The 27,460-nt window shown below is 44.2% G+C and overlaps 1 protein-coding gene across 1 annotated transcript in view; it reads left to right on the forward strand.

Annotated features, from left to right (window-relative positions):
• Positions 1-27,460, forward strand: part of HYCC1 (hyccin PI4KA lipid kinase complex subunit 1) — a 101,562-nt gene that overhangs the window by 51,887 nt on the left and 22,215 nt on the right. The window lies entirely within an intron of this gene.

A 27,460-nucleotide genomic window follows, 5' to 3' on the forward strand; every position in this document is an offset into this window, starting at 1 on the left:
ATTTTATTCCTATCCCTCTTCAGGTGACAGAACAAAATAATAACTTAAAAGTAAATATTAAACTATAATCAACAATAAACTAACCTTATTTTTAAATATTAGATACAAAAAAATCAAGAATTCATTAAAGAAACAGAAACAAGAAGTAGGCAAATTGCAATAGTTATTCCATAAATCCCTGGTTAGGAGACAGCATCAAAAGCTCAATATAAATAATCTTTTTAATTATGTATGGGTGTGTGTAAGGATGGGTGGTGGAATGGTACTTACATATAAACTTAATAGAAAAGTAAAAACTGTCCCAGAATGCAGAAGACGGTATTATATCTGGGATGGAATGAAGGACAACATAGGTAAAATTCTCAGAAGAGTTAGAATCAGGCTAGAATGGAATGTTTTTCAGTTTACAATCTCAACTCGTAAGAAGCATGTGTATAATCTGAATGTCCCAGGATCATGTATTACTGCCACATATGTTGTCCTGAAAGAGAAACAATCATTGGAGTTGCTGAAAGATCCCATAAAAACAGAGTATATTTTTCCAAACAAACAAATCCATACATTGAGTGATTTTGAGAGAATGTTCAGGAAATCCTCATGCCTGCTTTTCATGGAGTATCGGACAATCCACTGGGTAGAAACAGGTGTTTAAAAAAACCCCATTCTCATCTGAATACTTTTGCTTGACTCATTTGAAATTGATGTTGCTTACCTGGATGTCCATTTTCGGTGTGCTGCGAGGATAATCCATGCATGGGTCATCTCTCATCTATTTGCCAAAGACTGAGTGTAGATTTTTTTCATTCTTTAACCATGCCTCCTCTGCTTGGCTGAGCTTCAGTTTTTTTTCGTGAAGGCATAGTCATCTAGTGAATCTAAGGAAACAAGAAACCCACCCTGGCCAAGATCAGGACGCCAAAAGGGCGGGTTGGATTATCCTCACAGTGCACCGAAAATGGACATTCAGGTAAACCAACATCTGTTTTCCAGTCTGCTGCTTGGATAATCCATGCATGGGAGACTGATCTCCGGGCCCTGGGTGGAGTGTACACTGCAACACACCCCGTCCAAAAGATGCCTCAGGCAAGGCATAACTCTCTAATTTGTAATGTCGAATAAATGGTGACAATGACGACCAGATGGCCACTGTACAAATGCCGCTGATGGAAGCCTGTGTAGCCCAAGCCACCGTCATGGCAGTTGTTCTGTCCCCCCACCTCAGTCCGGGAGACACGTGAACTGACTCAATTAGCTGGCAATTCAGTCCACGGCAGCTATCAGCTCTGGCAGCAAATCAGCGATCATCTGCCAAGGTTTTCTTTATCTTCCTTGATGCCGGCATCACAGAAGCTTGTTACCAGAGCAACCAGGAAGTCAGGAACAAACAGCAACCCAGGCCAAATGCTCAAATAGTTCAGCTCAAGTTTTCTCCAATCAGTTTGTTTTGTCCATCACTAAGTAGTACAGCAGCCCCTCCTGCTTTTATACCCTGTGGGTTGTGGCTCCGTGATTCAGCACTTTCTAGGCCTGCTCCACCCCTTCTTCTGTTGTTCCCACCTCTCTTGTCTACGAAATCGGGGATCTAACCAGGACTGATTGTCCACAGCTAGGTCTGGAAGCGTTGCCTGGGTGGGGGGAGATACAGGAGACAGAGGCCTCGTCACCTCCTCCACCTGGCCTGCCTCTGGCTCCTGGAGCTGAGCCAGAGAGGCCGGCCCTGCAGAGGGGAGCCCCAACGGCCCTTCCCCCTCACTCTCTGAGTCACTTTCTGGCAGGGGGCCAGGCCTGGGGGGGAGGGCTGGAGCCATAACAGCAGTGCTCTGAGTTGAATGGGCTAAAATCTGTCCAGGTAAAGACTTGGCCTTGATCTCATATGCTTTTGCAATACATGCCTTTAACCAACAGGCCACCGTAGAGGAGGAGACCTTCCTGCCCATCGATGAAAGGTGAAAGGACACAAAAAGAGCTTCAGTCTGTCAAAACAAGGCCGTTCTTTTAATGTACCTGTGGGGGGGCACTCCTGATGTCCAAGGTGTGCCACTTTTCTTCCAGCGGGTGCTTGGGAGCTAAACAGAAATCAGGCAGAATGAGCTCCTGGGTATGGTGGAATCAGGAGTTCACCTTGGGCAGAAAGGAGGGATCCATCCACAGAACAACTCTGCTAGAATGGAATGTTTTCAGTTTACAATCTCAACTCGTAAGAAGCATGTGTATAATCTGAATGTCCCAGGATCATGTATTACTGCCACATATGTTGTCCTGAAAGAGAAACAATCATTGGAGTTGCTGAAAGATCCCATAAAAACAGAGTATATTTTTCCAAACAAACAAATCCATACATTGAGTGATTTTGAGAGAATGTTCAGGAAATCCTCATGCCCGCTTTTCATGGAGTATCGGACAATCCACTGGGTAGAAACAGGTGTTTAAAAAAACCCCATTCTCATCTGAATACTTTTGCTTGACTCATTTGAAATTGATGTTGCTTACCTGGATGTCCATTTTCGGTGTGCTGCGAGGATAATCCATGCATGGGTCATCTCTCATCTATTTGCCAAAGACTGAGTGTAGATTTTTTTCATTCTTTAACCATGCCTCCTCTGCTTGGCTGAGCTTCAGTTTTTTTTCGTGAAGGCATAGTCATCTAGTGAATCTAAGGAAACAAGAAACCCACCCTGGCCAAGATCAGGACGCCAAAAGGGCGGGTTGGATTATCCTCACAGTGCACCGAAAATGGACATTCAGGTAAACCAACATCTGTTTTCCAGTCTGCTGCTTGGATAATCCATGCATGGGAGACTGATCTCCGGGCCCTGGGTGGAGTGTACACTGCAACACACCCCGTCCAAAAGATGCCTCAGGCAAGGCATAACTCTCTAATTTGTAATGTCGAATAAATGGTGACAATGACGACCAGATGGCCACTGTACAAATGCCGCTGATGGAAGCCTGTGTAGCCCAAGCCACCGTCATGGCAGTTGTTCTGTCCCCCCACCTCAGTCCGGGAGACACGTGAACTGACTCAATTAGCTGGCAATTCAGTCCACGGCAGCTATCAGCTCTGGCAGCAAATCAGCGATCATCTGCCAAGGTTTTCTTTATCTTCCTTGATGCCGGCATCACAGAAGCTTGTTACCAGAGCAACCAGGAAGTCAGGAACAAACAGCAACCCAGGCCAAATGCTCAAATAGTTCAGCTCAAGTTTTCCAATCAGTTTGTTTTGTCCATCACTAAGTAGTACAGCAGCCCCTCCTGCTTTTATACCCTGTGGGTTGTGGCTCCGTGATTCAGCACTTTCTAGGCCTGCTCCACCCCTTCTTCTGTTGTTCCCACCTCTCTTGTCTACGAAATCGGGGATCTAACCAGGACTGATTGTCCACAGCTAGGTCTGGGCGTTGCCTGGGTGGGGGGAGATACAGGAGACAGAGGCCTCGTCACCTCCTCCACCTGGCCTGCCTCTGGCTCCTGGAGCTGAGCCAGAGAGGCCGGCCCTGCAGAGGGGAGCCCCAACGGCCCTTCCCCCTCACTCTCTGAGTCACTTTCTGGCAGGGGGCCAGGCCTGGGGGGGAGGGCTGGAGCCATAACAGCAGTGCTCTGAGTTGAATGGGCTAAAATCTGTCCAGGTAAAGACTTGGCCTTGATCTCAAATGCTTTTGCAATACATGCCTTTAACCAACAGGCCACCGTAGAGGAGGAGACCTTCCTGCCCATCGATGAAAGGTGAAAGGACACAAAAAGAGCTTCAGTCTGTCAAAACAAGGCCGTTCTTTTAATGTACCTGTGGGGGGGCACTCCTGATGTCCAAGGTGTGCCACTTTTCTTCCAGCGGGTGCTTGGGAGCTAAACAGAAATCAGGCAGAATGAGCTCCTGGGTATGGTGGAATCAGGAGTTCACCTTGGGCAGAAAGGAGGGATCCATCCACAGAACAACTCTGTTTGAATGGAATATACAGAAATCCCCTCGGACGGAGAGAGCTGCCAGTTCAGATATCCTCCTGGAAGTTGTAATAGCCAGAAGGAAGGCAACTTTGAAGTCAGGAACCGGAGGGTGATGGAACTCAACGGTTCAAACAGTGAAGATGTAAGAGCTTGAAGGACTAATGGAAGGTTCCACGTGCGGTACCTATGTCCCACTGGGGGGTGAAGATTGGTAGCCTCTTTGAGAAAATTGTGGACCCTCAGATGTTGAGAGAGGGAACGGTGAAAGTCACAGGTAAGTACCATAGATAAGGCCACAACCTGCCGGTGTAGGGTGTTGGGGGCCAAGCCCTTGTCCAGTCATGCTTGCAGGAATTCTAGGACCTTGAGTACAGATGCCAAAGTTGGGTCGATGTGCTCCTTGGAGCACCAAAGACAGAAAGATTGCCAAGAGGCATCGTAAATCTGGTTCACCGATGCCCACCTGGAAGCCTGTATGGTTCAGATCACCTTCCCTGAAAGATTATCTTTCCTCAGGAGGATCCTCTCAAGTGCTAGACAGTCAACTGGAGCCACTGAGGCTCCAGATGGAGGATGACTCCCTGCCTGAGAGAAATCCTGTCCTGGGGATTCTTCCAGGGTCGGGACACAGAGAGGCTCACTAGGTTGGCATACCAGGGATGCCGTGGTCAATGCGGGGCTGTGAGAAGCACCTCTGCTCTTTCGGCTAACAGTTTTCAAATTACCCTCGGGATGAGTGGGAGGAGAGGGAATGCATAGAGCAGCCCCTAAGGCCATGCGCAGTGGAGACCATTATATCCTTCCGCCCCCGGGCTCAGAAACAGAGAAAAACCGCAGAAGTTCCGTGTTTTCTGGACGGGCAAACAAATCGATGACTGGCAGGCCGAATCTCCATGACAGTTCCTGAAAGAGCATCAAATGAAGATGCCACTCTGCAGAACCAGTTGTGCTCTGCTCAACCAGTCTGCTTGAATGTTGGATGAGCCGGAGATGGGTTCCGCTTTTAGGGAGAGTGTGTATCTTTTGGCCCAGCTCATCAGCCTCTCTGCCTTGGCCATGACAGACTTGGACCAGGTGCCCCTTTCTCGATTTATATGTGCTTTTGTGGCCACATTGTCCGTTAAGATCAGTACATGTTGACCTGTCACTGTGGTCCGAAATTGCTGGGGGGCAAGGTGTACTGCCCTCAGCTACAGCCAATTGATGCTGTTTTGTCATTCCACTGGGGTCCATTGTCCCTGAGCCACCTGAGAAAGTAGATGTGCCCCCCAGCCAAAGAGGCTCGCATCCAATGTCACTGTGATGCTCTTGGGTTCCTGGAATACACACCCCTTCTGAAGTGCCGCAGATGTCCACCATTGGAGGGATAGATGTACTGGAATGGCTACCTTGGCCTGGGAATTGCTGCGTCCTGTTCTCTGGAATGGTAGTGAGAACCACTGTAGTGAACGAGCATGCCATCATGCCAGGGCATGATCATAATACATGAGATCATTTTCCCAAGCAACTGAGACAGAAGGAGCAAGGGAACCGACCGTTGGGAGGTAATTTGTGTCACTAACACCTTGATGCTGTGTTGTCGAACTGGAGACAGATAAACCTGGCCTCTGAGCGAGTCTATCACTGTCCCTACATGGAACATGTGGGTGGTAGGCATCAGAGGACACTTTTTGAAGTTTATAGAGAAACTGTGTTGTTGTAGAGTGTGGATTACTGTCTCTAAATCCTTTGTAACTTGTGACTGGGAGGACAACAGGATTAATATGTTGTCCAAGTAGCATAGTATGTGTACATGAATCAATCAGACAGTCGCAGCCATCACTGATAACAATTTGGTAAATGTCCTGGGGGCTGATGATGGGCCAAACAGCATGGCCCGATATTGAAATGGCGATTGGCACACGCGAAGCGCAGGTACTTGCGATGTGCTGGATGGATCAGAATGTGTAAGTAGGCCTCTTTGAGGTCCACCGATGTCAAGTTATCACTATGCCATATGCATCCCAAGATCAATCTGAGGGATTGCATTTTGAATCGCTTGTACAGAATGTAATTGTTGAGTTCTTGAGATTCAAGATCCTTCTCCAGCCGCCGGAACACTTGGGCACCAGGAACAGAATGGAATAGAACCCAGTTCGTTCTTGCCCCACAGGCACCAGTTCGATGGCCTTTACGTCCAACAAATGTTGGATCTTGGCATCCATCAGACACTGAGACTCCCAGCATTAGCGGTAATGGTCGGGAGGGCTGGATTGGAATTCCAAAGTGAGGCCGAACCTCACCATTTGAGGAACTCAAGCGTCGGCTGTGGATAATTCCCATTGATGGTCGAAATGATGTAGACGGTCTCGGATAGGATGGGAGGACAGGGAGTCATTTACCACGTCTGAAGGGCCTCTTACCGCCCTCCCCCAAAATGGTCTCTTCACTGGGCATTGGCGTCTGCCCCTATCCTGAAAGACAAGTCTGTCTGTTGAATGGTCGAACTCTTGAGAGTAGAACCACCGAAAGTAGGACCACTGGGTCCAGAATCAGGCCGAAAGGGCTGCCATTGTGAATAAGGTAAATACCTGCAGTCTGGCCTCCTATAAGAGAAAGTTAACACCTTCCACTTGTCCTTGTTTTCGATCAAAATTGGATCTAACGCTTCTCCAAAAAGAGCAGATCCCTTGTACGGGGCCAAAGCAAGTTTCCACTTCGATTTTGTATCAGCTTTCCAATGGCATAGCCATAAGAGCCAGTGAGAGGTTACTGTAGAAGCCAAGGCTCAAGAAGCAAATTTTGCTGCATCCAAGGATGCGTCGGCCAAATATTCGGTAGCCGACACCAATTAATTAATGTCCTGGTGCAGCCTTGTAACATCAGATTACAGCCTCTACTGTAATTGGTAAAGCCGTATTAGAGATGCCCGATTAAAAAATGATGCCGATGTTGCGGCCCTAATGTCCCAAGTGGCTGCCTGATGGGTCTTATGGAAGGAAAGCTTGGCCTTCCTGTCCTCCATCTTAAGTCCTTCCACAATGTCATTGGAGAGGACAGTGGAAGATGTTAGACCAGCCATGAGGGCATCCACTCAGGGCAACATAAGAAGCTCCTCCAAATCAGTAGTGAACAGTAAAGTTTTTTATCATGCCCACTAGGCACGGCCAATGAACCAGGTTGACTCCATGACTTTTGGATCAACTCAGTAAAAAGCTTTGGGCAAGGAATAAACTCCTGTTCAGGTTTGGGTAACATGAAAAGGTCAACATGTGGGTTAGATGCTCCCGGGAGTTGGTCAGGTGGGCCCACTGTGACACCAATATTGGTTGTCACCTTAACTTTATGAAGCACCGACTTGAAGACAGAAGGACGGAAAAGGCCCGTGAACGCCGGCCTTTCTGGTAACATACCCTTGTTCTCAGAAAACTCCAAGTCTTCTTGGTAATCATTTCCATAGTAAGGAATCTGCACTGTGAATAGAATCCTGCTGACAGGGAGAACCCAGCATGGTAGTCATATGTGTCGGAATCTGTGACTGTGGACGGGCCGACATAGAGGGAACCTGAGTGCCCTGTTGAATCCCAGCTGCAATAACTTTTGAAATCGCATCAGAGATGAGGCCCTGAATGTCGAAAGGCTGGCCAGGATCATGTCCCTCCCCCACACGGAGTCCCACTGCTGTTGGGGTGAACGTTGCCTCTGGAGCCAGATGCCTAATAGTTGGCGCAAACTGCAATTCAGCCGCTGCCAGGCCAGGTAATGCAAAGGAATCCCTTTGTGCTACCCCAATCAAAGACTGGTGGTGGTTGCCAGTACCATCTGGAGTCCAACCTTGTAGACCCTCCACCATCTGGTGAGGTAGGGTAGCCAATGTATCAGGGCCAGACAAGATGGCTTCTGTGTTAGGAGCCTGCTGAGGCTCTATATTCTGGGCCTTGCATTGCGTCTTATTCAAATTGTCTCTCTAAGGCTTTGTGTCGCTGTTTAGCATCCTTGTCACAGACAGATGATCTTTTAGAAGGCAGAGATGTTGAAGACCTGGGCTTACTTGTTTTACTCCTGGTGGTTGCCTTAGAATCCTTGGAACCAGAATGTTTAGGCCTGTGGGCTTTGTGGGGGCTAACAGACTGTTCCATGTCTGAAGACAGAATTGAGTCCGCCATGTTATGCCCTGCCCTTATAACGGTTGTCTACAGGCAGAACTGTGGTGACAGTAAGTTCCAAGGTCTGATGCCTGACAGGCCAAGGGTAGACAACTCTGCAGCCCTGATGAGGAAAGGGGACAAAAAAACCCCTAAAGTTATCACTCCTATGCTGCTAGTGTTCTTAGCAGCTGGACTCAAAGCCTAGAAAATGCAGATCTGGTGCGAAAATTCAAACCTGTCTGTTCGCGTCTCTGTGCCCGTCTGTCTGTCAAATGGTGGTGTGAGAGCAAACTCGCCCTCCCAGTGCTGGCAGAGGCTGTGAGGCAGGTAATAATGGCGTGAGAGTAGAGACCGACTCCCTCAGTGATGCTTCACAAGTCTCCCTCACTTCTGTCCTCCGTTCAAGATCTCGCTGGTCCCCAAGCAAGTCTCTGGGTTGAATGGTAGCTCTCAGTAAAGGCCTCTCACAGTGCCTCCGTGGCCAGGCCATTAAGAAAAAAATGGTGCGTGAGTGGGAAACCACTCCCCAGCGCCACCACAGGTTGCCGAATACCGGCAAATTGGCACTAAAGCCAACTTTAGCTCTCAAAGCTAAACTCCAAGGACCAGCACCGCGAAGCGTTACCTGGTCCTCAGAGTTTGACCTGGCATGCAGGGCAGTGACTCTGGAGCTGCCCTTGTAGGTGGAGTTGCAATGGTGGTGGCGGTTGTGCCGGCGGACCGGGAAACCAGCTCATCCACCGGCAGCAAAGTCCAAGTCCAGAGATGCCCGGAGGGGACAGAACTCTGGAATGCTGCCTTTGGAAGTCCTGGGCAGTGGCAGGCGACCTTCACCGCCAGCAACGGTGAAGGCAATAGAAAAACCTCCCCCAACGTAATCACAGGTGCGCAGCTCTCACTGACAGCAAAAGTCCGGTCCAAAGTCAATTTCTGAAAAAAATCCAAGTTATGAGCGATCTGACAAATCTAGTTGCCAGAGGACTAATACCTATGTCTCTATAGCTAGACTGAGTGAAAAAAACTGAAGCTCAGTCGAGCAGAGGAGGCGTGGTTAAAGAATGAAAAAAATCTACACTCAGTCTCTGGCAAATAGATGAGAGATGATCCATGCACGGATTATCCAAGCAGCGCACTGGAAAACTATCCTGTTTCCCCCAAAATAGGACATCCCCTCATAATAAGCCCAATCAGGCTGTTGAGCGCACGGCAATAAGACCAAGCGCTTATTTCAGGCTTCAAAAAAATATAAGACAGGATCTTATTTTCAGGGAAACAAGGTATTCTCTTCAAGGGTATCTATCGTAAATTTGCAATTCTGCATTGGATGGAAGGCTCAACCTTGTGAGACAAATTGGACCTAATGATTCGGAGATAATGTTTCAACTCCATCTTTGTCCCTACTTATGCTTCATTCACAGATGAAAGAAAACTTAACAGCCACATTGCTTACCTGATAACTTTATGTAACAGCCTGTTCCATCACTGACCAAGGTCTGGAAAATAGTTTTTGGAGTACAACAATGTTGCTATCTATAGCAATGATGGATAAATTAGGCTTTGCTGACCTTTCCACTGGGCTTACATTCATTGTTTTTTTCATGCTTACCAGATTTTATCCTGTAATTTGTTCATTTCTTTCCCGCTATCTCACTGAGTAAATCTGTTTTTCCCAAATTAGTGTAAGCTCTGAATTGAATATGGAGAATGTGCATATTTATGCCAAGTCTTAAAGAACATTGTAGTAAAGTCTTTGGTAAGTATAAAGATTATATGAAAACATTTGGAATGTTCAAATTTCAAATTTTGAAGTTAATCAGGATTATAGAATAATAAAGAAAAGTTGTGCTACTTGGCTGATATTTATCTAGCAGTTCTCATAAGGAATGCAAAGCTCACTAGCACCCCACAAAAAACAAATGCAAGAATTAGGGATCAAACCAACAGGTTAATTTTGAAAACATGCCAAAACCTTGTTCTTCGTTTTAAAAATACGTATAAAAAAAGAGTAAGTATTTTTCCAACCCAAAGTTCTTACCACATCAACTGGTTTGAGCAAGGAACATCCCTGATCCACTGGGAGTCTTGAAAAAGATTTACTTCCAACATCTTTCAGCGGAGTAATCATTTCCTTCTTTAGATTTCTTTCTTTATAGCTTTGCAGCCACTGGATGTAACACTTCCAGTTACATTTATTTACTGAGAAAACTTTCAATGACCTACGGTAGATAGAAACAAAAAAGCAGAAATCAGGTGTAATTGCCATTTAGTTTGGTAGGATGAGATGGAAGTGAATGGAACAAGAAGAACGATATCTTTAATAAGTTATCTTAAGTGATTAATAACAAACAAAGTTTTTTCAGCTTGCTCACACATACAGTGCAATTGTATAAATCCGCGGCTGACCATCGATGGCGAGTCATTGGCCCCGATGGAAAGGGTCCGCAACTTAGGCGTCCTCCTGGATGAACGGCTGTCTCTAGAAGATCATCTGACGGCCGTCTCCAGGAGAGCGTTCTACCAGGTTCGCCTGGTACGCCAGTTGCGCCCCTTTCTGGACCGGGATGCCCTATGCACGGTCACTCACGCACTCGTGACGTCTCGCCTGGATTACTGCAATGCTCTCTACATGGGGCTCCCCTTGAAGGGCATCCGGAGGCTGCAGTTAGTCCAGAATGCGGCTGCGCGGGTGATAGATGGAGCCCCGTGGCTCCCCGTGATAACACCCATCCTCGCAGGCTGCACTGGCTACCTGTGGCTTTCCGGGTGCGCTTCAAGGTTCTGGTGACCACCTTTAAAGCGCTCCATGGCATTGGGCCGGGTTACTTACGGGACCGCCTACTGCTACCGAATATCTCTCACCGACCCGTGCGCTCTCACAGAGAGGGTCTCCTCAGGGTGCCGTCAGCGCGGCAATGTCGTCTGGCGACACCCAGGGGAAGGGCCTTCTCTGTGGGGGCCCACCTCTGGAATGAACTACCCCCCGGACTTCGTCAGCTTTCGGACCTTCCGCCGCGGGCTTAAAACATATTTATTTAACTGTGCAGGACTGAGCTAGATTTTAAATTATCGGTTTTAAATTGGGTTTTATTCTATATTTTTAATTCTAAATTAACGGGCTTTTTAGAATAAGTTTTTTAATTGTTTTTTATATTGTATTTATGTGTTTTTAAATGCCTGTACACCGCCCTGAGTCCTTCGGGAGATAGGGCGGTATATAAATTTGATTAAATAAATAAATAAATAAATGCATTTTACATAAAAAAGAATCATGAAAGATAATCTAATCCAACACACTCTAATGTGCAGGAAAACCAGTTAAAATGTCCTTGAGAGGTTACTGTCTTACCTCTTAAAAACCTCCAGACAGGCAAACCACAATTACCATAGGTAGGTTGTTCCACAATTGTGAGAAAGCTGGTCATTATATTTAAGAGACTTAAATAGTTGTATTTTGTGCCCTTGTGAAATGTCTCTCTTTCTGCTTCTGAAGCCACAACAGCTTGAGGAACAAAAACCCAGCTCCTCTTGTGTTTGTTATAAAAAGCCCTATTGAACTGTAAAGAGACTATGCAGGAGTGAACCAATATGTTTCAACCAGAAAATGAAATATGCCAGCCTTTGAGTACCATGTTATTGGGACTGAATTTGAAAGAGAGAGACAGAGACAGAGACAGAGACAGAGGGGGACAGAGGAAAAAACCCTCTCAAAATGCCATCATGTAATATACTTTCTTTCCTAGAAGTCCAACCTCTTCACCTTCAGTTGTATATATGCAAGCTATTTATTCAACCAAGGATAGACTTCAGCTCAGCATTCAATACCATCATTCCAGATATTATTCTAACTAAACTAAATCAGCTAGCTTACCTTAACCACATTTGTAAGTGGATCATAAGCTTCCAACAGACAGGAAGCAGCAGGTGAAGTTAAGCAAAATAACATCAGATACCTGTACAATTAGCACAGCCCCCTCCCCAGGGCTGTGTGCTCTCTCCACTTCTCTCATTATATACCAACGACTGACTCTCAAAAGATCCCTCTGTTAAAGTACTGAAGTTTGTAGATGATACAACAGTGATTGGTCTTATTCGACAGGTTGAACAACTAGCCTTGTGGTGCGACTGGAATAATCTTGAACTAACCCCACTCAAAACCATAGAAATGATGGTAGACTTTAGGAGAAACCCTCCTATACCTCTTACAACACAGTATCAACTGTAGAGACCTTCAAGTTTCTAGGTTCTATAATATCTCAAGACTTAAAATGGATACCTAACATCAAAAATGTCATCGAAAAATCATTTAAAAAAACATCAATTCTGGTCTTCCTCACACATTTGATAAATACCAGTTTGCATACAGATGAAATAGATCTACAGAGGATGCTATAGCCATCACTCTTCACACTGCTCTGACTCATTTGGAACAGCAGGGTGGGGGGGCTGTATGAGGACGCTTTTTGTAGATTTTAGCTCTCCATTTAACAGAATACTTCCACATAGACTAGTGTCTAAACTTATGGATCTTGGACTTTCTTATTCAATCTGCCTTTGGATTATGGATTTCCTGTCTGGCCACTCTCAGAAGGTTAGATTAGGTAATCATATCTCTTCAGCCCTTATTCTTAACACTGGTACACCACAGGGTTGCGTGTTGAGTTCCTTACTCTATACTCTTTGTGAATGACTGCATTCCCACTCATGCTAGTAATAATATTACTAAATTTGCTGATGATACAACAGTGGTGGGATCTCTGGGGGGGGGGGAATGAGTCTGCCTATTAAGATGAGGTGGACTGGTTGCTTTTGTGGTATGGAGACAATAACATGGTCCTTTACACCAGTAAGACCAAGGAGCTTATAATAGAAGGAATAGATCAGACATCCAGCACTTGCTTATCAATGGAGACTGAGTGGAGCATGTGGCCAGTTTTAAGTTTCTGGGTGTTATCATAAAAGAAGACCTGACCTGGGGCACTCTAATTGCAGCACTGGTCAAAAGGGCCTAGCAGAGATTATATTACCTGAGACTTCTCAGAAAACAATTAAAAACTGCTGGTGACCTTCTACCGCTGCACCACAGAGAGTATTTTAATTTACTGCATCTGTGTATGATTTGCCAATTGTACAGTGGCAGATAGGATAGCACTCCAGAGGGTTAACATCATTGCCCAGAGGATCCTTAGTTGCCCTTTCTCCCCTTTGGAAGAGCTTTCTAGTTCCCACTGCCTTAAGAAAGTTCAAGACATTCTTAAAGATCCATCTCATCGTGGGCACCCATTTTTTGAACTATTACCATATGGCAGACGGTATAGGATAATAAAAACAAGGACAAATAGGCTGAAAAACAGCTTTTATCCCAGGGCAGTAACTATACTGAATTCTACTGTATAGTGCAATATTAATGCAATATTAGGTTTTCAATTCAATTGTATAGAATGTGAAGGATGTGTGTTTGTGTTTTATTTTTATAGTTATAATGTACACTGAAGATGGCATTTAATTTCATTGTATGAGGTGCAATTACAATAAAGTAAACTTAAACTTAAATAGGCATGTCATCAACTACCTTCTGTAAGTAATTGCATGAGGTAGACTAAATGTTTCTAAGAAAATTTTTTTTTATAACTGGGACTCTGCCACTGACAAGGTCCCTTTTTTAGCTATCTGTACCAGCAAGACATAAATAGGGCTACTGTCTTACCTGGAAGCCATATTACCTTTGTATCAGGATGCAGGCCTGCCACAATCCTACCGTGGGAAATTGGGAGGAAGGTTTGCAAGAGTGAAGTAGATTTAGCCATAACAAAAAGTTCAAGGCCAAGGTGTCCCGGCAGCTGTGCAAGGAAGAAATTGGAGGACATCTTCTGTTCAAGAAAGAACTGACTGGAGCTGTGGTGGACATGTGGGAGATGTGGTCAAGGTCTTGAACTTTCTTTTGGGTGAGGAAAACCTGGAAACTCTCATATTTGGGTTTTCCCAGATGTGCCAATATGACATCTCTAATCAAAGTTAGCTTTGAGGAACTTCAAGCCTCGGAGTTTGATTTTGTTGGGGACATTACTTGGAACCCTGACAGCTACTTTTGCTTCGCTTAATCACATGTTCAGATAGTCCTTCATGTATGACTAAAATTGAGCCCCAAATTTCTATTGCTAAGCAAGACAGTTGTTAAGTGAGTTTTACCCCATTTTATGACCTTGTAACAGTTGTTAAGTGGATTACTACAGTTGTTAAGTTAGTAACATGGTTGATAAATGAATCTGGCTTCCCCATTAATTTTGCTAGTCAAAAGGTCGCAAAAGGTGATTACATGAGTCCGGGACACTGCAATTGTTATAAACACCTGCTTAGTTGCCAAGTGTGGTCACATGATATTCATAAGTATTTTTTTTCAGTGTCACTGTAATTGAATTATATAAATTATTATAAGTTGAGGACTACCTGTATTAGGAATATTATCTTTTAAACAGCTGGGTTTAAATGTTCTTTACCCTACCATCAACTATATAATAAAGACATAATCCAGTAATTATTTATTACTCAGCAGAAAGTTCAAAAGAAAAGTTGTGCTACTTGGCTGATATTTATCTAGCAGTTCTCATAAGGAATGCAAAGCTCACTAGCACCCCACAAAAAACAAATGCAAGAATTAGGGATCAAACCAACAGGTTAATTTTGAAAACATGCCAAAATCTTGTTCTTCGTTTTAAAAATACGTATAAAAAAAGAGTAAGTATTTTTTCCAACCCAAAGTTCTTACCACATCAACTGGTTTGAGCAAGGGACATCCCTGATCCACTGGGAGTCTTGAAAAAGATTTACTTCCAACATCTTTCAGCGGAGTAATCATTTCCTTCTTTAGATTTCTTTCTTTATAGCTTTGCAGCCACTGGATGTAACACTTCCAGTTACATTTATTTACTGAGAAAACTTTCAATGACCTACGGTAGATAGAAACAAAAAAGCAGAAATCAGATGTAATTGCCATTTAGTTTGGTAGGATGAGATGGAAGTGAATGGAACAAGAAGAACGATATCTTTAATAAGTTATCTTAAGTGATTAATAACAAACAAAGTTTTTTCAGCTTGCTCACACATACAGTGCAATTGCATGTTATGCATTTTACATAAAAAAGAATCATGAAAGATAATCTAATCCAACACACTCTAATGTGCAGGAAAACCAGTTAAAATGTCCTTGAGAGGTTACTGTCTTACCTCTTAAAAACCTCCAGACAGGCAAACCACAATTACCATAGGTAGGTTGTTCCACAATTGTGAGAAAGCTGGTCATTATATTTAAGAGACTTAAATAGTTGTATTTTGTGCCCTTGTGAAATGTCTCTCTTTCTGCTTCTGAAGCCACAACAGCTTGAGGAACAAAAACCCAGCTCCTCTTGTGTTTGTTATAAAAAGCCCTATTGAACTGTAAAGAGACTATGCAGGAGTGAACCAATATGTTTCAACCAGAAAATGAAATATGCCAGCCTTTGAGTACCATGTTATTGGGACTGAATTTGAAAGAGAGAGACAGAGACAGAGACAGAGACAGAGGGGGACAGAGGAAAAAACCCTCTCAAAATGCCATCATGTAATATACTTTCTTTCCTAGAAGTCCAACCTCTTCACCTTCAGTTGTATATATGCAAGCTATTTATTCAACCAAGGATAGACTTCAGCTCAGCATTCAATACCATCATTCCAGATATTATTCTAACTAAACTAAATCAGCTAGCTTACCTTAACCACATTTGTAAGTGGATCATAAGCTTCCAACAGACAGGAAGCAGCAGGTGAAGTTAAGCAAAATAACATCAGATACCTGTACAATTAGCACAGCCCCCTCCCCAGGGCTGTGTGCTCTCTCCACTTCCCTATTTCCTTCAACTTAGACCCCCAGGTAGCCCCCATTAGGCTTAAGGCGAGGAGAGTCCCTTTTGCCCTAAAACCAAAAATCGATAAGGAGCTGGATAAGCTCATAAATCAGGGGATTTTGGTGCCAGTCGATCACGCAAAGTGGGAGACGCCAATCGTCACCCCAATAAAACCGGACGGGTCAATTAGAATTTGCGCTGACTACAAGGCGACGCTCAACAAAGCCTTACAGAAAAGCGCTTACCCAGTTCCCGTGGTGCAACACTTATTGCACTCTTTGGGGCAAGGGCAAGTCTTTGCAAAGTTAGACTTGGCCCAAGCCTACCAACAACTGCCCGTGAGCGCCCGCACAGCGAAGCCCAAGCGATTGGTACGCACAGGGGGGCCTTCAAGTGCACCCGATTGCAATTTGGGGTGAGTGTGGCACCAGGGCTGTTCCAAAACCTAATGGAACGACTACTGCAGGGGCTCCCAGGGGTAGTACCCTACTTCGATGATGTCCTAATTTCAGGGGAAACATGGAGGAATTGGGGAGGCGTTTAAGAAAGGTTTTGGGCATTTTCGGACAGCGGATTAAAAGTCAAGGCAAACAAATGCCAGATAGGGGTCGAATCCGTCGATTTCTTGGGCTACCGGATAGACAAGAAAGGAATTCACCCTACTGAGAGCAAGGTCAAGGCAATTAGGAAGGCTCCAGCGCCCAAAAACAAAGCAGAGCTGCAGGCATTCCTGGGGTTGGTAAATTTTTACGCGGTCTTTCTAAAGAACAAAGCAACCATTGCCGAACCGCTGCATAGGCTTTTAGGGAAAAATACTGTCTGGTCTTGGGGGAAGTCGGAAAATAGGGCTTTTGAGGCAGTAAAGAACCTGCTCTCAAGTGATAGCCTGCTCATCCAATATCACAACTCATTGCCCCTAGTGCTGGTTTGCGATGCTTCCCCTTATGGGGTGGGGGCTGTACTCAGCCATAGACTTCCAAACGGCACAGAAGCCCCTATAGCTTTTTACTCTAGAACGATGTCCTCCCCAGAGAGAAACTACAGCCAATTAGATAAAGAAGCACTAGCCATTGTGTCAGGGGTTAAAAAATTCCACGAATATGTCTTTGGGCGGGATTTTGAAATCGTGACTGACCACAGACCGCTACTAGGGATACTGGCTGGCGACCGCCCAACGCCTGTGGCACTTTCGCCACGCTTGACCCGATGGACTATATTCTTAGCCGCTTATTCGTACAAGCTGCAGCATCGACCAGGAAAAGAAGTGGGGCATGCGGACGCGTTAAGCCGATGCCCACTACCAGGGGCAACTGAAGACCCCACTCCGGGAACGCCCATCCTACTTATTGACTCTTTGGACTCTGGCCCAGTCACATCTAAGGAAGTGGCTCGGGCATCATACCGGGACATTGTGTTAAGGACTGTACTCGGTTGGGTACAGAGAGGGTGGCCCGCTGCGCGGGCGAGCAGTTCAAAGAATTTGTTAAAAAACGAGATGAGCTCTCGGCTCAAGGGGGGTGCCTGTTATGGGGTGATCGTGTAATAATTCCTGATAAATTAAGGGGAAAGGTATTGGACCTCCTCCACGAGGGTCACCCAGGGATCGTAAGGATGAAGGGGTTAGCTAGAAGCTATGTGTGGTGGCCACTCATGGACGCAGAGATTGCTGAGAGGGTAGGGAAATGCCAGGCTTGCCAAGAGTCCAGACCTCTACCCCCAACGGCCCCAGTCAGGGAATGGGAAAAGCCCCAAGGGCCCTGGTCAAGAATCCACATTGATTTTGCTGGCCCTTTCCACGGCCAAACGTTCCTAGTGGTTGTTGATGCATTCTCTAAATGGTTGGAGATCATACTCATGAAATCCACTACGGCCGAAGCAGTAATCGCAGCCCTGCGCCACCTATTAGCAACTCACGGGTTGCCGGACACTCTGGTGTCCGACAATGGGCCTCAATTCACGGCAGCCCAATTTGAAGAATACCTGGCAGAGGAGAGCATCCGACATGCCCTCTCTGCGCCTTTCCACCCTGCGTCGAATGGCCTTGCAGAGCGTTCCGTCCGGAGCACTAAGGAGGCATTGTCCAGGCTCAAGCCAGGTGACTGGCAAACAAAGATAGATTTCTTCCTGGCCATTCAGCACAGAACCCCAAGCACGGCTTCAGGCAGAAGCCCAGCCGAATTATTGATGGGACGGAAACTCCGGTGCCCACTGGACCGTTTGAATCCCCATTACACACCAGAGGGTTACAAGGGGGAACTAGAAAAAACAAGGGAAATGGGCATAGGCGACCGGGTGTGGGCCCGAAACTATGGGGACGGCCCTAGTTGGCTCGCAGGACAAATCATAAAGACAACCGGCCCAAAATCGTATTTGGTAGAACTACAAGACAACCGAGTGTGGAGGCGCCACATAGATCAGATAAGGAAACGAATAACTGATCAAACCGAACCAAATAAAACTGATCATGACCAATATCCATTTGAATTCACAGCTGACAATGACCCGGGGGAGGCGCAAGACTTAGCTGTGGTCCCAGAGTTCCAGCGACGCCATCAGGTTCCCGAGGGAAACAGCAGGGAAAATTACAAAAGTAATCCAAGGCCGGATGGCCAAGAAAAAGAGGCTGCCAATAATCCAGGGCCCGTTGGCCCAGAGAAAGAGCTGGGAGGAGAAAACAGCCCCTCCGACCAGCTCAAAACACCACCCAGAACTGAACCGCGCAGGTCAGAAAGAACTAGGAGACGCCCAGGTTATTTGCGTGACTATGTCGAAAAATAACATGTAAATAAATATGTAAATAGAGGCAAAGTGTTTTCTGGGAGGGGAGGAGTGTTAGGTAATCATATCTCTTCAGCCCTTATTCTTAACACTGGTACACCACAGGGTTGCGTGTTGAGTCCTTACTCTATACTCTTTATGTGAATGACTGCATTCCCACTCATGCTAGTAATAATATTACTAAATTTGCAGATGATACAACAGTGGTGGGACTCATCTGGGGGAAATGAGTCTGCCTATTAAGATGAGGTGGACTGGTTGCTTTTGTGGTATGGAGACAATAACATGGTCCTTTACACCAATAAGACCAAGGAGCTTATAATAGAAGGAATAGATCAGACATCCAGCCCTTGCTTATCAATGGAGACTGAGTGGAGCATGTGGCCAGTTTTAAGTTTCTGGGTGTTATCATAAAGAGGACCTGACCTGGGGCACTCTAATTGCAGCACTGGTCAAAAGGGCCTAGCAGAGATTATATTACCTGAGACTTCTCAGAAAACAACAACTGAATGAAAACTGCTGGTGACCTTCTACCGCTGCACCACAGAGAGTATTTTAATTTACTGCATCTGTGTATGATTTGCCAATTGTACAGTGGCAGATAGGATAGCACTCCAGAGGGTTAACATCATTGCCCAGAGGATCCTTAGTTGCCCTTTCTCCCCTTTGGAAGAGCTTTCTAGTTCCCACTGCCTTAAGAAAGTTCAAAACATTCTTAAAGATCCATCTCATCGTGGGCACCCATTTTTTGAACTATTACCATATGGCAGACGGTATAGGATAATAAAAACAAGGACAAATAGGCTGAAAAACAGCTTTTATCCCAGGGCAGTAACTATACTGAATTCTACTGTATAGTGCAATATTAATGCAATATTAGGTTTTCAATTCAATTGTATAGAATGTGAAGGATGTGTGTTTGTGTTTTATTTTTATAGTTATAATGTACACTGAAGATGGCATTTAATTTCATTGTATGAGGTGCAATTACAATAAAGTAAACTTAAACTTAAATAGGCATGTCATCAACTACCTTCTGTAAGTAATTGCATGAGGTAGACTAAATGTTTCTAAGAAAATTTTTTTTTATAACTGGGACTCTGCCACTGACAAGGTCCCTTTTTTAGCTATCTGTACCAGCAAGACATAAATAGGGCTACTGTCTTACCTGGAAGCCATATTACCTTTGTATCAGGATGCAGGCCTGCCACAATCCTACCGTGGGAAATTGGGAGGAAGGTTTGCAAGAGTGAAGTAGATTTAGCCATAACAAAAAGTTCAAGGCCAAGGTGTCCCGGCAGCTGTGCAAGGAAGAAATTGGAGGACATCTTCTGTTCAAGAAAGAACTGACTGGAGCTGTGGTGGACATGTGGGAGATGTGGTCAAGGTCTTGAACTTTCTTTTGGGTGAGGAAAACCTGGAAACTCTCATATTTGGGTTTTCCCAGATGTGCCAATATGACATCTCTAATCAAAGTTAGCTTTGAGGAACTTCAAGCCTCGGAGTTTGATTTTGTTGGGGACATTACTTGGAACCCTGACAGCTACTTTTGCTTCGCTTAATCACATGTTCAGATAGTCCTTCATGTATGACTAAAATTGAGCCCCAAATTTCTATTGCTAAGCAAGACAGTTGTTAAGTGAGTTTTACCCCATTTTATGACCTTGTAACAGTTGTTAAGTGAATTACTACAGTTGTTAAGTTAGTAACATGGTTGATAAATGAATCTGGCTTCCCCATTAATTTTGCTAGTCAAAAGGTCGCAAAAGGTGATTACATGAGTCCGGGACACTGCAATTGTTATAAACACATGCTTAGTTGCCAAGTGTGGTCACATGATATTCATAAGTATTTTTTTTCAGTGTCACTGTAATTGAATTATATAAATTATTATAAGTTGAGGACTACCTGTATTAGGAATATTATCTTTTAAACAGCTGGGTTTAAATGTTCTTTACCCTACCATCAACTATATAATAAAGACATAATCCAGTAATTATTTATTACTCAGCAGAAAGTTCAAAAGAAAAGTTTGAGATCTATGTTAATTTATTGGATACATTTGATACAAAAGAAAATGAACTATGTTGCATAAGGTAATACTTCTAATATTGCTTCTCCTTTTATAAAATCTGAGGAATAATAAAATTACTCTCCCCATTCCAATTTATACATGTAATCTTGCATTTTTGTAGTTTTTATTGACTTTATTTTTTTTTACTGTAGTATACCATTGGTACACATACACACAAACAGACACCTTGAAATTTTCTATAATTATGAATTTAAGGAGTTCTTTGTAAAATTAATCAAAGTTGAATCAAGTCTGCCCTCCAGTGGCCCCAAAATAGTTATTACCTATTGCTTAGTGATATATAGAATTATAATTCTATCAAGAAGATCAACTGACCAACATTACATTCTAAATCTAAAATATCTGGTGTATACAATACTACAGTTAGAAGATATGTGTTAAAAATCTTTGCATTCCTTTATCAAAATTTCCAAATACTATAATTTCACTAGCTAAAAGTAACTGATGAACATTCAAAATTCTCAACTACAATGGATATAAGAAGTTTACACACCTGTTAAAATGCCAGGCATTTGAGATGTAAAAAAACAGACCAAGATAAATCACTTCAGACTTTTTTTTCCATCTTTCATATAATACATAAGCTATACGATTCAATTGAAAAACCAGGAAAAAAAAATAAAAATAAGAAACTTACAATAGCATTGTTCCATAAGTAGAGATCCTTAGAAATAGAGATGTGGCTGTGTTCAGAATTTAACCAATCATATTAGTACACCCCTATTGTCAATTAGTAACTAAATAAAACCATATAAAGTTCAGCTGTTCTACTAGGATTTTTCTGATATTTACTCAGTTGCCTTAGAGCAGTGGCCACCAACTGGTGGTCCGTGGACCACTGGTGGTCCATGAGAAAATTTTGGTGGTCCGCAGAAAAATCTTTCCATTTTTTATATTACACTAAGTGAGGGATCTTCAAACTATGGCCCCTGGGCCGGATACGGCCTGCCAAAGCAATTAATCCCACTTGCTGATAGGATGGGGTCCTTCAGGCATTTTAGCTTGGCTGCCTGTTTAATAGCTCCAGCTTCTCCCTCCCTCCGTGGGAGTCCAGATGCTTCAGTCAGTGGTGCATGAAACTTCAGCTGGGCTCCTCGAGAGACAGAGTTTGCGGGGGGGGGGGATCTAGCGCCTGGGTTGGCTACAAGACAAACGATCATTCTTGGTCATATTTGAGATTTCTAGCTGCAATGGACAGCAAAGCTAAGGTTGACCCCGGGTGCTTCTCTTTGCTAACAGGCGACCATGCTAAGTGCCTGTAGGACCCCGTCCCGTCACTAATTCATATTAGTGGTCCACGGGATTTAAAGTTATGAATTTAGTGGTCCCTGAGGTCTGAAAAGTTGGTGACCCCTGTCTGAGAGCAAAATCAATGGTCTGCTTACAAAGCATCAAAGGAATCTCACCGTTGGAAGGTATCCATTAGGAAAAAGGTACAAAACAGTTTCCAAGACATTGGATATACCATGGAACACAATGAAGACAGTCATCAACAAGTGCAGAAAATATGACATAACTGACATTACCAAGAACTGAATATCCCTCCAAAATTCATGAAAACTCCTCCCAAGAAAACTGGTCGAGAGCTGGCAAGACGCTTACAGCAACATTAAAGGAGTTGCAGGAATTTGCGGTAAGTACTGGTTGTGTACTATATGTAGCAACCTCCTGTGTTCTTCATATATTCAAACCTGGCTACATTTTAAAAAACCTACATCAAATCTGACAGAAGCATGTGGGAAAATGTGTTGTGGTCTGGTGAGACCAAGCTTGAACTTTTTGGCCATAACTCCAAAAAGTATGTTTAATGTAAAAACACTGTGCATCATCAAAAATACACCATACCCCCAGTGAAGCATGGTGGTGGAAGCTTAATTCTTTTGGGGGTGCTTTTCTTCATCTGGAACTGGACTTTAGTCAAGATGGAGGGAATTGGGAACAGTTCAGTTTCATTTCAGTCAATTTTGACTGAAAACCTCCAGGCCTTTGCTAAAATGTTGAAGATGAAGAGAAATTTCACCAACATGTCCCAAAGCACATCTCCATATCAACAAAAGAATGACTTTAACCTAAGATCAAAGTTTAGGAATGGCCCAGCCAGAGCAAGGACTGAATCCAATTGAAAATGTGGAGGGTGACTTGAAGAGGGCTGTGCATAGGAGATGCCCTTGCAATCTGACAAATCTGGAGCACTTTTGCAAGGAAGAGTGGGCAAAGATTCCCAACGCAAGATGTGCCATGTTGATAGGCTTCCAACAGACCTGTCTCCAATCTTCCCTTTTTGAGGAAGGTAGTTGAGAAGGTGGTTGCATGGCAGCTCCAGAGGTTTCTGGATGAAATGTATTATCTAGACCCCTACCAGTCATGATTCAGGCCTGGATATGGGACAGAAATGGTATTGGTCACGCTTTTTGATGAACTCTGGTGGGAGTGGGATGGGTGTAGTGCATCCATCCTTGCTCTACTTGACCTTTCATTGGCTTTTAATACTATTGTCCATGTTATCTTTCTGGAGCACCTTCAGGGGATAGGAGTGGAGAGCCCTGTGCTATCTTTGTTCACTTCCTCCCTCTGTGGCCCCCTCAGTCAGTGTTGATAGGAGGGGATCCAGCCCTCGTCCATTGCTTTGTGGGGACCTGCAAAGCTTGGTACTCTCTCCGCTCCTATTCAACATTTACACTGAAGCTGCTAGGTTAATCCATCATCATGAACTGAATATCATCAATATGCTGATGATTCTCAGCTGTATATCAGCCCATCCATGACCTCCCTCTTGCAGTGCTTGGAGGCTGTTAGGGGCTGGATGGGGAGCAATGGGTTGAAACTGAACACTGGCAAGACTGAGTGGCTCTGGGTTTGGGGTTTGTTGGCTCAGGGAGAATTGTCATCTTTGGTCTTGGATGGGATGGCACTATCCCAAACAGACCCCCTGTGTAATCTGGGGGTTCTCCTGGACTCATGACTCCTGCTCAAAGAGCAGGTGGCAGCCATGGCCAGGAGAGCCTTCGCACAACTGCAGGTTGTGCACTAGTTATGCCCTTCTCATGGTCACTCATGCCCTAGTCACCTCCCATCTTGACTATTGTATTGCACTCTACATGGGGCTCCCACTGAAGAGCATCTGGAAGATTCAGTTGGTACAAAATGCAGCAACCCGCATGGCTGCTCAATGTGCACATTTCACCTCTCCTGAGGGAACTGCATTGCTTGCCAATTTTGCTCCAGATGCAATTCAAGGTACTGGTTGTTACCTTTAAAGCCCTTCATGGCTTAGGACCAGGTTATCTGAGGGACTGTCTCTCGCCAGTTTCATCTACTCGACCCACTAGAGTGGGAAGGCAAGGAATGTTTTGAGTCCCATCCCCTAGGGAGATACATCAAGAAGGTCCAGAAGAAAGGCCTTCTCCGTGGTGACTCGCTCTTTCTGGAACATCATTCCCCCAGAGATTAGATTGGCCCCATTCTAACACTCTCCGGGAAGGTGCTGAAGACAAGCGGGCTTGGGGAACCCAGAGCGGGATGGAGCCCATTAAATGGCTTGTATGAATATGTGTTGTTGTAGGGAGGGGGTGGGTGGATGACTATTATTTTATTATGTTTATTTTTATAAGTGCTATTGTAATTTAGTGCTATTTATAAGTGCATATAAGCATTATGATGCTGACGTTGATGCCTGTTTGGTAGGCTAGTTTTTCTGAGAAGTTTGAGGATGTAGAGTGTGTGGAAATGTTCAGTGTCTCTGGTCAATTTGGTGGGCGGCCAGACATGTTTGTCCTAATTACCTGGCCAGCAGGAGAAACAGAAAAGCAGCAGCAGTCAAAGAAGTTGGCACAGTGGTGGAAGACCAAGTGGTGGAAGGGGCCATGTAGATTTCTATTGATGTCTTCCTGAGTGGCAAAAGAATGGCACTGCTTCAGGCAGTAACTTCTCCATTAGAGAGGCACCTTGTTGAATGGGTGGCAGCAGAGCTCAGAAGCGCTATGGATCAGCTGCCTTTGCTCCAGCTGATAGGTGATATGGAACAACTTCACACAGCATAGCAGGATAGCAGAATAAGTGGCAACAGACTAACACTTAGCCCATATTCTCCATCTATTCTCTGCTATTTTACAGAAAATGACAAGCTGGGCAGAAGGGGACAAGGACATGGCAGTCCCCATCTATTCTCTGCCTCCCGAGTCCCAGCTGATCAGGAGGAAATGGGGATTTTACAGTATCCTTCCCCTGTCATGCCCACCAAGCCACACCCAGAGAACCGGTAATAAAATTTTTTGAAACCCACCACTGTTTATAACATACCTGATGAAGTTATTGTGGTTTCTGAGGAAACTTGAGGTTTTTCACAAAGCTCTGACACACCATTTGGTTGATGCTCTCATTATTCCTTGGAATGAAAAGGCAATGGAATGCTGGACCAAATTTTGCCTATGTGGACTCTGTGCATATGGATCTTGCAGAGTGCCATGGTTTACTGAACTACTCTGAGAGATGAAGTGACACCAGAGATGCCTAGAGCACTGATGGAGGAAGACAAAAAATGAAGTTGACTGAACAAAAGAAAAAAGCCTATATTAAGATTTAACTTGTGGCCATGAGGGTGGCAAAGTGTACTAACTTCTCTATCCTTATTGCATCTGCAGATAGCTATTCAGTAGCTTTGTTTTTGTTTTTAGCAATCAGGCTCCACTTGGGTGAGGAGCTGCGGCAGCTCTTGCAGGGCTACAATGAGGATATTCTCAGTAACTGTCAGTCAGCATTCACTCAAAGTTTAACTCTGGCTGGGCAGATCCTTGGAAATGACAAACTTATATCTGAGCACTATTATTTGGGAAGAGTTTGAGCCAGATGATCCTAAGGGTTCTCCTGTCCCAGACTGAAAAGAGTTGACCCATCTTTCAGGAGGATTTAACCAAACATGTAGGGCATAGTTCCAAAACCCAAGTCCCTCTGTTTGGTTAAGTTCTTCTGGGACACGGGACAGTTCTTTTCTGTCTGGGTTCAGACCAGATATAATACTGAAATGGCATTGTTCATGTTTGCTGAATACTTTTGCAGGACTTGGGATGAGGCGATGCAATTGTGCTAGCTATCCTTGATCTTTTTAGCAGCTTTTGATACCATCAATCTTAATAGCCTTCTGAACTGACTCCAGAAGTTGTGAGTGGGAGGCACCATTTTGTGATGGTTCTCCTTCCTGTGACTGCTTCTAGTTGGTGTTGATGGGCAAGGAAAGATTGAACCCCTATCCCTGCAATGTTGGGTTTCTTAGGACTTTGATCTCTCCCCTTATATATGAAATTGCTGTTTGAGATCATCTAACAGTACAGGATGTGGTATGATCAGTACCCTGATGATACCAAGCTGGATATCTCTATCCCTGGCTGGGAAAGTGATAATACTGCAGTGTATCTAAGCATCTGGAAGTTATAAGGGTCTGGATAGGGATGAACCAACTTTGGATCAACTCTGGCAAGACAAAGTAGCTCCGGGGATTTGGTCCTCAGAGTTTGATGATTTGCCATCTTTGACTCTGGATAGGGTTGTTCTCTCCAGGATTAAAGTGGGGATTCTTCTGGATTCTCGGCTTCTGCTTACTGAGCAGTTAGCGGATTTAGTCACTTCAGTAATTTAGTCAATTTGAATTACTGCAATGCGCTTTACAAAGCATTGAAGACCACTTGGAAGTTACAAGTGATCCAGAATGCAGCAGCATGCACGAAAGTGGAACTTCACTGGTTTGCCCATGTAGTACTTCTGTTGTGTGAGTTACACTGACTCCCATTTTTCTTCTGGGTGAATGCATGGTGGGAAGAGGAAATTCTTCAGCAGGAACAGAAATCCTGCAGCCCCTTAAAAGTTTCCCTTCCCCTCTCAGCAAAGAGAACAAATCCTTCATGGATTTACATTTTATGACAGTTAGAAATGATTTATGTGCCATAAAGCACCCTTTCGCAGATTATTTTAACTCTGAATCTAACTTTGAATTATCAAATGACCAACCAATATTCAAGGACTATCTGTATTCTTGTAAGTATTATGGGATTTTTAAAAATAAATTATGTATCTGTCTACACTTGGAAAATTCAAAGATGATCTTTAGCAGCTCACATTAAACCAATAAGGTTACAGAAATTTGGAAAACCACATTCAGGTTTTTGTAACTGTTTTTTCTGTCTAGTTTTTTGCAGTCCAGATGTCTTAGTCTTAATCTAATCATCTGTGGCTGAATCTATTTGCTGAAGCTTGTTCAGTTACAGGAGATCTTCAGTTATGCTCTCCTGGCATTAGTGTAAATTGGCCTATAAAAAAGAAAAGGTTTTATTTAGATATTCAGACAATGTAATAGTGGCAAATATCTATAGCTTGGGTGTAGAAGAATGAAGATTCGTTCTCCAAACTTGTGGGTTGGTTTTCAAATATTTTGTTTCCAGGCTAGGTAATACTTTCAAAGGAGTATAGGGGGTTGTCAGTGTTCTTATGTTTGTAAGGGTGTGCGTGTGTCAAAAGAGGTTCTAGTGATAGGTCAGCTGTGAGTCATCAGTGTGTCTTGTGATGGCTCTTGTGATGATGAAATTATATTAGGTCAGGGTCATTGGGAGGTGAATTGCTGATGTGGAGGGTTGTGTGAGGGTTGGTGTTGTCTC

The sequence above is a fragment of the Ahaetulla prasina genome, chromosome 4, assembly GCF_028640845.1.
Source record: "Ahaetulla prasina isolate Xishuangbanna chromosome 4, ASM2864084v1, whole genome shotgun sequence".
Taxonomy (NCBI): Eukaryota; Metazoa; Chordata; class Lepidosauria; order Squamata; family Colubridae; genus Ahaetulla; species Ahaetulla prasina.